Consider the following 10,734-nt stretch of genomic DNA (forward strand, 5'->3'; position numbering starts at 1 on the left):
AAAGATGTCATAGCATAGTAAGGCATTAAAAGTTAAAAAAAAAACGACATAGTATAGTATGGCAAAAAATTTGAAAAAATGACAAAGTATAATAAAGCATAAAAACTTCAAAAAACGTCATAATATGGTAAGGTATATAGACGTCAGTATGAGTAAGGCATTAAAAGCAAAAAAAACCACCATAGTATAGTATGGCAAAAAATTTGAAAAAACGACATAGTATAATAAGGCAAAAAAACATCAAAAACATCAAATCATAGTAAGGTATAAAGACATAATAACATAGTAAGGCGTTAAAATTAAAGAAAAAGACATATTATAGTACGGCAAAAAATTTGAAAAAACGACATAGTATAGTATGGCAAAAAATTTAAAAAATGACATATAATAGCATGGCAAAATATTTGAAAAAACAACAGTATAATAAGGCAAAAAATCATTAAAGATGTCATAGCATAGTAAGGTGTTAAAAGTAAAGAAAAAGACATAGTATAGTATGGCAAAAAAGTGAAAAATCAACTTTGTATAATAAGGCATAAAAACTTCAATATACGTCATAATATAGTGAGTTACAAAGCTGTCATAGTATAGTAAGGCGTTAAAAGTAAAAAAAATCACACAGTATAGTATGGCAAAAAATTCGAAAATACGACATAGTATAGTAAGGCAAAAAACCATTGAAGTCTTCGTTGTATAGTAAGGTATAAAGATGTCATAGCATAGTAAGGCATTAAAAGTAAAAAATAAAAACGACATAGTATAGTATGGCAAAAAATTAGAAAAAATGACTTATTATAATAAGGCATTCAAACTTCCAAAATCGTCATAATATAGTAAGTTACAAAGATGTCATAGCATAGTAAGGTGTTAAAAGTAAAGAAAAAGACATAGTATAGTATGGCAAAAAATTTGAAAAAACGACGTAGTACAGTATGGCAAAAAAGTGAAAAATCAACATGGTATAATAAGGCATAAAAACGTCAAAAAACGTCACAATATGGTAAGGTATATAGACGTCAGTATGAGTAAGGTGTTAAAAGCGGAAAAAAACACCATAGAAAAAAATGTAAAAAAACAACTTAGTATAATAAGGCATAAAAACTTCAAAATACGTCATTATATAGTGAGTTGCAAAGATGTCATAGTATAGTAAGGCGTTAAAAGTAAAAAACACCACACAGTATAGTATGGCAAAAAACGTGAAAAAACCACATATTATAGTATGGCAAAAAATTAGAAAAAACACCATAGTAAAAATTTGAAAACTGCTTAAATGCTTATAATAAAGCAACTTCCAAAAACGTCATAATATAGTAAGTTACAAAGATATCATAGCATAGTAAGGCGTTAAAAGTAAAAAAAAAATAACATAGTATAGTATGGCAACAAATTTGAATAAAATACACAGTATAGTAAAAGTAAAAGAAAAAACAACATAGTATAGTATGGAAAAAAATGTGAAAAAACGACATAGTGTAATAAGGCAAAAAAATATCAAAAACATCAAAATATAGGAAGTTACAAAGATGTCATAGTATAGTAAGGCGTTAAAAGTAAAAAAAACACATAGTATAGTATGGCAAACAATTTGAAAAAATTACATGGCATGGCAAAATATTTGAAAAAACGACACAGTATAATAAGGCAAAAAATCATTATAGACATCACTGCATAGTAAGGTATAAAGATGCATTAGTATAGTATGGCAAATTTGAAAAAATTACACAGTATAGCATGGCAAAAAAGTGAAAAAGCATCATGGTATAATGAGGCATAAAAACTTCCAAAAACGTCATAATATAGTGAGTTAAAAGATGTCATAGCATAGTAAGGCGTTAAAATTAAAGAAAAAGACATATTATAGTACGGCAAAAAATTTGAAAAAACGACATAGTATAGTATGGCAAAAAATTTAAAAAATGACATATAATAGCATGGCAAAATATTTGAAAAAACAACAGTATAATAAGGCAAAAAATCATTAAAGACGTCATTGCATAGTAAGGTATAAAGATGCAATAGTATAGTAAGGCGTTAAAAGTAAAAAAAAACAACATAGTATATTATAGCAAAAAATGTGAAAAAACACCATAGTATAGTATGCCAAAAAATGTGAAAAAACGACATAGTATAGTAAGACATAAAACCATCAAAAACATCAAAATATAGTAAGTTACAAAGATGTCATTGTATAGTAAGGCGTTAAAAGTAAAAAAAAAATCACATAGTATAGTATGGCAAATATTTGAAAAAAAGACATAGTAATAAGGCATAAAAATTTCAAAATACGTCATAATACGTACAGTAATTTACAAAGATGTCATATTATAGTAAGGTGTTAAAAGTAAAAAATATAGACATCAGTATGAGTAAGTCGTTAAAAGTGAAAAAAACGACATAGTATAGTATGGCACAAAATTTGAAAAAACAACATAGTATATATGGCAAAAAATTTTAAAAAAACGACACACTATAATAAGGTAAAAAACCATTATAGACTTCATTGTTTAGTAAGGTATAAAGATTTAATCATATAGTAAGGCGTTAAAAGTATAAATAAACGACATAGTATAGTATGGCATAAAATGTGAAAAAACGACATAGTATAGTATGGCAAAAAAGTGAAAAATCAACATGTTATAATAAGGCATAAAAACGTCAAGAAAGTCATGATATAGCAAGGTATATAGACATCAGTATGAGTAAGTCGTTAAAAGTGAAAAAAACGACATAGTATAGTATGCCAAAAAATTTGAAAAAACGACATAGTATATATGGCAAAAAATTTGTAAAAAAACGACACACTATAATAAGGTAAAAAACCATTATAGACTTCATTGTTTAGTAAGGTATAAAGATTTAATCATATAGTAAGGCGTTAAAAGTAAAAATAAACGACATAGTATAGTATGGCATAAAATGTGAAAAAACGACATAGTATAGTATGGCAAAAAAGTGAAAAATCAACATGTTATAATAAGGCATAAAAACGTCAAGAAAGTCATAATATAGCAAGGTATATAGACATCAGTATGAGTAAGTCGTTAAAAGTGAAAAAAACGACATAGTATAGTATGCCAAAAAATTTGAAAAAACGACATAGTATATATGGCAAAAAATTTGAAAAGAACGACACACTATAATAAGGTAAAAAACCATTATAGACTTCATTGTTTAGTAAGGTATAAAGATTTAATCATATAGTAAGGCGTTAAAAGTAAAAATAAACGACATAGTATAGTATGGCAAAAAATTGGAAAAAATTACATATTATAGCATGGCAAAATATTTGAAAAAACAACACAGTATAATAAGGCAAAAAATCATTAAAGACCTTACTGCATAGTAAGATATAAAGATGCAATAGTATAGTAAGGCGTTAAAAGTAAAAAAAAAAATGACATAGTATAGTATGGCAAAAAAGTGAAAAAACGACATAGTATAGTAAGACAAAAAACCATTAAAAACATCAAAATATAGTAAGTTACAAAGATGTCATAGTATAGTAAGGCGTTAAAAGTAAAAATAACACACAGTATAGTATGGCAAAAAATTTGAAAAAACGACATAGTATAGTAATAGAAAAAACCATGATAAACATCAAAATATACTGTGGCGTAGTGGTCTAAGCAGGCGCCCCATATGTAGAGGCTACAGTCGTCGCTGCAGTTGGCCCCGGTTCGAGTCCCGCATCAGACGGCCTTTACTGCATTTCATTCCCCCTCTCTCTGCCTCCCCATTTCCTGTCTCTCTCCACTGTCCTGTCCAATAAAGGCACAAAAGCCCCAAAACATATACTTTAAAACAAAAAAAAAAAATCGAAATATAGTAAGTAAGTAACACGTTAAAAGTTTAAAAAAAAGACATAGTATGGCAAAAAATTTGAAAAAATTACATAGTATAGTAAGACATAAAACCATTAAAAACATCAAAATATAGTAAGTTACAAAGATGTCATAGTATAGTAAGGTGTTAAAAGTTAAAAAAAACACATAGTATAGTATAGAAAAAAATTTGAAAAGATTACATAGTATAGCATGGCGAAAAATTTGAAAAAACGACAGAGTATAGTAAGACATAAAACCATCAAAAACATCAAAATATAGTAAGTTACAAAGATGTCATAGTATAGAAAGGCGTTAAAAGTAAAAAAAACACATAGTATAGTATGGCAAAAAATTGGAAGAAATTACATATTATAGCATGGCAAAATATTTGAAAAAACGACACAGTATAATAAGGCTAAAAAAACTATTAAAGATGTCATTGCATAGTAAGGTATAAAGATGCAATAGTATATTAAGGCATTAAAAGTAAAAATAAACAACAGAGTTTAGTATGGCATGAAATGTGAAAAAACGACACAGTATAGTAAGACATAAAACCATCAGAAACATCAAAATATAGTAAGTTACAAAGATGTCATAGCATTGTAAAGCATTAAAAAAAAACAACATAGTATAGTATGGCAAAAAATGTGAAAAAACGACATAGTATAGTAAGACATAAAACCATCAAAAACATCAAAATATAATACGTTACAAAGATGTCATAGTATAGTAAGGCGTTAAAAGTAAAAAAAAACACATAGTATAGTATGGAAAAAAATTTGAAAAAATTACATAGTATAGCATGGCGAAAAATTTGAAAAAACGACACAGTATAAAAAGGCTAAAAAAACTATTAAAGATGTCATTGCATAGTAAGGTATAAAGATGCAATAGTATATTAAGGCATTAAAAGTAAAAATAAACAACAGAGTTTAGTATGGCATGAAATGTGAAAAAACGACACAGTATAGTAAGACATAAAACCATCAGAAACATCAAAATATAGTAAGTTACAAAGATGTCATAGCATTGTAAAGCATAAAAAAAAAACAACATAGTATAGTATGGCAAAAAATGTAAAAAAAACACATAGTATAGTATGGAAAAAAATTGGAAAAAATTACATATTATAGCATGGCAAAATATTTGAAAAAACGACACAGTATAATAAGGCAAAAAATCATTAAAGACGTCACTGCATAGTAAGATATAAAGATGCAATAGTATAGTAAGGCGTTAAAAGTAAAAAAAAACGACATAGTATAGTATGGCAAAAAAAGTGAAAAAACGACATAGTATAGTAAGACAAAAAACCATTAAAAACATCAAAATATAATAAGTTACAAAGATGTCATAGTATAGTAAGGCGTTAAAAGTAAAAATAACACATCGTATAGTATGGAAAAAAATTGGAAGAAATTACATAGTATAGCATGGCAAAAAAGTGAAAAAACAACATGGTATAATAAGGCATAAAAACTTCCAAAAACGTCATAATATAGTAAGTTAAAAGATGTCATTGCATAGTAAGGTGTTAAAAATACAAATAAACAACATATTATAATATGGCAAAAAATTTGAAAAAACGACATAGTATAGTATGGCAAAAAAATTTGAAAACATGGCTTATTATAATAAGGCATTCAAACTTCCAAAAATGTCATAATATAGTAAGTTACAAAGATGTCATAGCATAGTAAGGCGTTAAAAGTAAAAAAAAAACAACATAGTATAGTATGGCAAAAAATGTCAAAATACAACATAGTACAGTAAGGCAAAAGAATATCAAAAACATAAAAATATAGTAAGTTACAAAGATGTCATAGTATAGTAAGGCATTAAAATTAAAGAAAGACATAGTATAGTATGGCAAAAAATGTGAAAAAACGACATAGTATAGTAAGACATAAAACCATCAAAAACATCAAAATATAGTAAGTTACAAAGATGTCATAGTATAGTAAGGCGTTAAAAGTAAGAAAAAACACATAGTATAGTATGGAAAAAAATTTGAAAAAATTACATAGTATAGCATGGCGAAAAATTGGAAAAAACGACACAGTATAATAAGGCTAAAAAAACTATTAAAGATGTCATTGCATAGTAAGGTATAAAGATGCAATAGTATAGTAAGGCGTTAAAAGTAAAAATAAACGACAGAGTTTAGTATGGCATGAAATGTGAAAAAATAAACGACATAGTATAGTAAGACATAAAACCATCAAAAACATCAAAATATAGTAAGTTACAAAGATGTCATAGTATAGTAAGACGTTAAAAGTAAAAAAAAAAGACAACATAGTATAGTATGGCAAAAAATGTGAAAAAACGACATGGTGTAATAAGGCAAAAAAAAATCAAAAACATCTAAATATAGTAAGTTACAAAGATGTCATAGCATTGTAAGGCATTAAAAAAAAAACAACATAGTATAGTATGGCAAAAAATGTAAAAAAAACACATAGTATAGTATGGCAAAAAATTGGAAAAAATTACAAATTATAGCATGGAAAAATATTTGAAAAAACGACACAGTTTAATAAGGCAAAAAATCATTAAAGACGTCGCTGCATAGTAAGATATAAAGATGCAATAGTATAGTAAGGCGTTAAAAGTAAAAAAAAAAACGACAAAGTATAGTATGGCAAAAAAAGTGAAAAAACGACATAGTATAGTAAGACAAAAAACCATTAAAAACATCAAAATATAATAAGTTACAAAGATGTCATAGTATAGTAAGGCGTTAAAAGTAAAAATAACACATAGTATAGTATGGCAAAAAATTTGAAAAAATTACATAGTATAGCATGGCAAAAAAGTGAAAAAGCAACATGGTATAATAAGTCATAAAAACTTCCAAAAACGTCATAATATAGTAAGTTAAAACATGCCATAGTGGGGCGTCGTGTGGCGTCGTGGTCTAAGCAGGCGTGTGTATAGGTTACAGTCCTTGCTGCTGTCGGCCCCGGTTCGAATCCCGCATCGGACGGCCCTTTGCTGCATGTCATTCACCCTCTCTCTGCCTCCCCATTTCCTGTCTCTCTCCACTATACTGTCCAATAAAGGCATAAAAAGCCCAAAAAATATACTTAAAAAAACGAAAAAAAAAAAAAAGATGCCATAGCATAGTAAGATGTTAATAGTAAAAAAAAGACATAGTATAGTATGGCAAAAAATTTGAAAAAATTACATAGTATAGCATGGCAAAAAAGTGAAAAAACAACATGGTATAATAAGGCATAAAAACGTCATAATATACTAAGTTAAAAGATGTCATTGCATAGTAAGGTGTTAAAAATAAAAATAAACAACATAGTATAGTATGGCAAAAAATTTGAAAAAACGACATAGTATAGTATGGCAAAAAATGTGAAAACATGGCTTATTATAATAAGGCATTCAAACTTCCAAAAACGTCATAATATAGTAAGTTACCAAGATTTCATAGCATAGTAAGCCGTTAAAAGTTAAAAAAAAAAACCAAAACAACATAGTATAGTGTGGCAAAAAATGTGAAAAAACATCATAGTATAGTATGGCAAAAAATTTGAAAAAACGACATAGTATAGTAAGGCAAAAAACCATCAAAAACATCAAAATATAGTAAGTTACAAAGATGTCATAGCATAGTAAGGCGTTAAAAGTAAAAAAAAAACCCACATAGTATAGCATGGCAAAAAATTAGAAAAAATTACATATTATAGTAAGGAAAAATATTTGAAAAAACAACAGTATAATAAGGCAAAAAATCATTAAAGATGTCATTGCATAGTAAGGTATAAAGATGCAATAGTATAGTAAGGTGTTAAAAGTTTAAAAAAAACGACATAGTATAGTATGGCAAAAAAATTTGAAAAAATGACATAGTATAGTATGGCAAAAAATGTGAAAAAACAACATAGTATAGTAAGACATAAAACCATCAAAAACATCAAAATATAGTAAGTTAAAAGATGTCATAGCATAGTAAGGCGCTAAAAGTAAAAAAAAGACGTAGTATAGTATGGTAAAAAATTTGAAAAAGTTACATAGTATAGTAAGGCAAAAAATTTTAAAAAATGACACGGTATAATAAGGCAAGAAACCATTAAAGATGTCATTGCATAGTAAGGTATAAAGATGAAATAGTATAGTAAGGCGTTAAAAGTAAAAATAAACGACAGAGTTTAGTATGGCATAAAATGTGAAAAAATGACATAGTATAGTATGGCAAAAAATGTGAAAAAACGACATAGTATAGTAAGACATAAAACCATCAAAAACATCAAAATATAGTAAGTTACAAAGATGTCATAGTATAGAAAGGCGTTAAAAGTAAAAAAAACACATAGTATAGTATGGCAAAAAATTTGAAAAAATTACATATTATAGCATGGCAAAAAAGTGAAAAAGCAACATGATATAAAAATGTGAAAAAACGACATAGTATATTATGGCAAAAAATTTGAAAAAACGACATAGTATAGTAAGGCAAAAAACCATCAAAAACATCAAAATCTAGTAAGTTACAAAGATGTCATAGCATAGTAAGGCGTTAAAAGTAAAAAAAACACATAGTATAGTATGGCAATAAATTTGAAAAAACGACATAGTATAGCATGGCAAAAAAGTGAAAAAGCAACATGATATAAAAATGTGAAAAAACGACATGAAAAAACAACATAGTATAGTAAGACATAAAACCATCAAAAACATCAAAATATAGTAAGTTAAAAGATGTCATAGTATAGAAAGGCGTTAAAAGTAAAAAAAACACATAGTATAGTATGGCAAAAAAATTAAAAAAACGACATAGTATAGCATGGCAAAAAAGTGAAAAAGCAACATGATATAAAAATTTGAAAAAACGACATAGTATATTATGGCAAAAAAATTGAAAAAACGACACAGTATAATAAGGCAAAAAACCATTATAGACTTCATTGTATAGTAAGGTATAAAGATTTAATCATATAGTAAGTCGTTAAAAGTAAAAAAACAACATAGTATAGTAAGGCAAAAAAACATCAAAAACATCAAAATATAGTAAGTTACAAAGATGTCATAGTATAGTAAGGCGTTAATAGTAATAAAAAACACATAGTATAGTATGATAAAAAATTTGAAAAAACGACATAGTATAGCAAGTCAAAAAATGTCATAAAAACGTCATTGTATAGTTAGGTAAAAAATGTTATAAAAAGGTCATAGAATACTAAGGCAAAACATGTAATAAAAAAGTCATAGTATTCTAAGGCATAAAAGTGTCATAGTATAGTAAGGAAAAATATTTTGATGAAAACATAGTATAGTAAGGCAAAAAATGTCACAAAAACATCATAGTATAGCAAGTCTAAAAATGTCATAAAAAAGTCATAGTATAGCAAGTCAAAAAATTTAATAAAAAAGTCATAGTATTGTAAGGCATAAAAGTGTCATAGTATAGTTAGGCAAAAAGAAATTGATAAAAACATCATCGTATAGTAAGGCAAAAAATGTTATAAAAGTGTCATAGTATAGTAAGGAAAAATATTTTGATGAAAACATAGTATAGTTAGGCAAAATAATGTCACAAAAACATCACAGTATAGCAAGTCTAAAAAGGTCATAAAAAAGTCATAGTATAGCAAGTCAAAAAATTTAATAAAAAAGTCATAGTAAAGCAAGTTAAAAAATGTCATAAAAACGTCATAGTATAGTAAGGAAAAAAATGTCATAGTGAAGCAAGTTAAAAAATGTCATAAAAACGTCATAGTATAGTAAGGCAAAAAATTTAATAAAAAAGTCATAGTATTGTAAGGCATAAAAGTGTCATGGTATAGTAAGGCAAAAGAAATTGATGAAAACATCAGTATAGTAAAGCAAAAAATTTCATAAAAACGACATAGTATAGTAAGGCATAAATATATCATAGTATAGTAAGGCATTAAAAAGTCACAGTATAGTAAAGCACAATAAGTTATAGAATAGTAAGGCATAAAAATGTCATAATATAGTAACTTTTAAAAAAAAGTCACCGTATTCATGGTGATATTTTCTCAGGATAATTCAACAGAAATTATATAACATTTCGTTCCAACGAAGTAATCTTATTGGACGAGAGTTATTCCATGAGTGCTGATATAGTGTACCTGTGACCTTGTACCTATGACCAAATCACAGCCGTGCTGTTATTCATTCTTGTGTGATAAAGCCTAATTAAACTCATACTTTGATATATCCACCACTTTATGTTTACTCCTGCTAGCAACCTGTCTGTTAGCGTACAGAAGACAGAAGCCAGGGTTAGCTTGCTAGTCAACCTTAGCTAACATGGTTAACATCAGTTGACATAATTTTTCTGGTGATGTATTCTCACACGACGTGGCCTTCAGATACCCTCCACCTTTTAATCAATCAAATGCTAGCATACCTAAATCGGTTCTCCTGTGAGATGAAACCTCTTGCGTGGCACATTGGAATGATTTAATAACTTAGTGCATACGAATTCAGTCAAATATTGGTAGGGACAATTCTGTCCTCCCAAAATGTTGGTAGGGACATGTCCCTACTGTCCATATGCAAACCTATGCCCTTGTATAATTGTAACCATGACAATAAAGCTTAATAGTTTTTTTAACCCCAACTACAATCCTTTCCTAAACCACTCAAAGTATTTGTTGTGCCTAAATGTAACTAAAATAAACTAAACTGCCTTATGGTCACTATTTCAGAGGACACTGATATGGGTCGTGTCACAGGGTTGAAACAAACAACATAATATGGTTGGTCATGTTGTGCCCTGTCTCCACTCAGTTCAGAATGAGAGGTTTAAGAAATAGTGCTGCCTAGAGGGCGTATTCTCACCTTTTGTAAAAGCAATGATGGCCAATTCTCTTGGCAGGCAACCATCATCAACAGCACCACCACCGGCCGGTCCCAACAA

This window comes from Seriola lalandi, unplaced genomic scaffold (assembly GCF_002814215.2).
Source record: "Seriola lalandi dorsalis isolate HSWRI2012SDOR001 ecotype SW California unplaced genomic scaffold, Sedor1 jcf7180002052117, whole genome shotgun sequence".
In the NCBI taxonomy this organism is placed as follows: domain Eukaryota; kingdom Metazoa; phylum Chordata; class Actinopteri; order Carangiformes; family Carangidae; genus Seriola; species Seriola lalandi.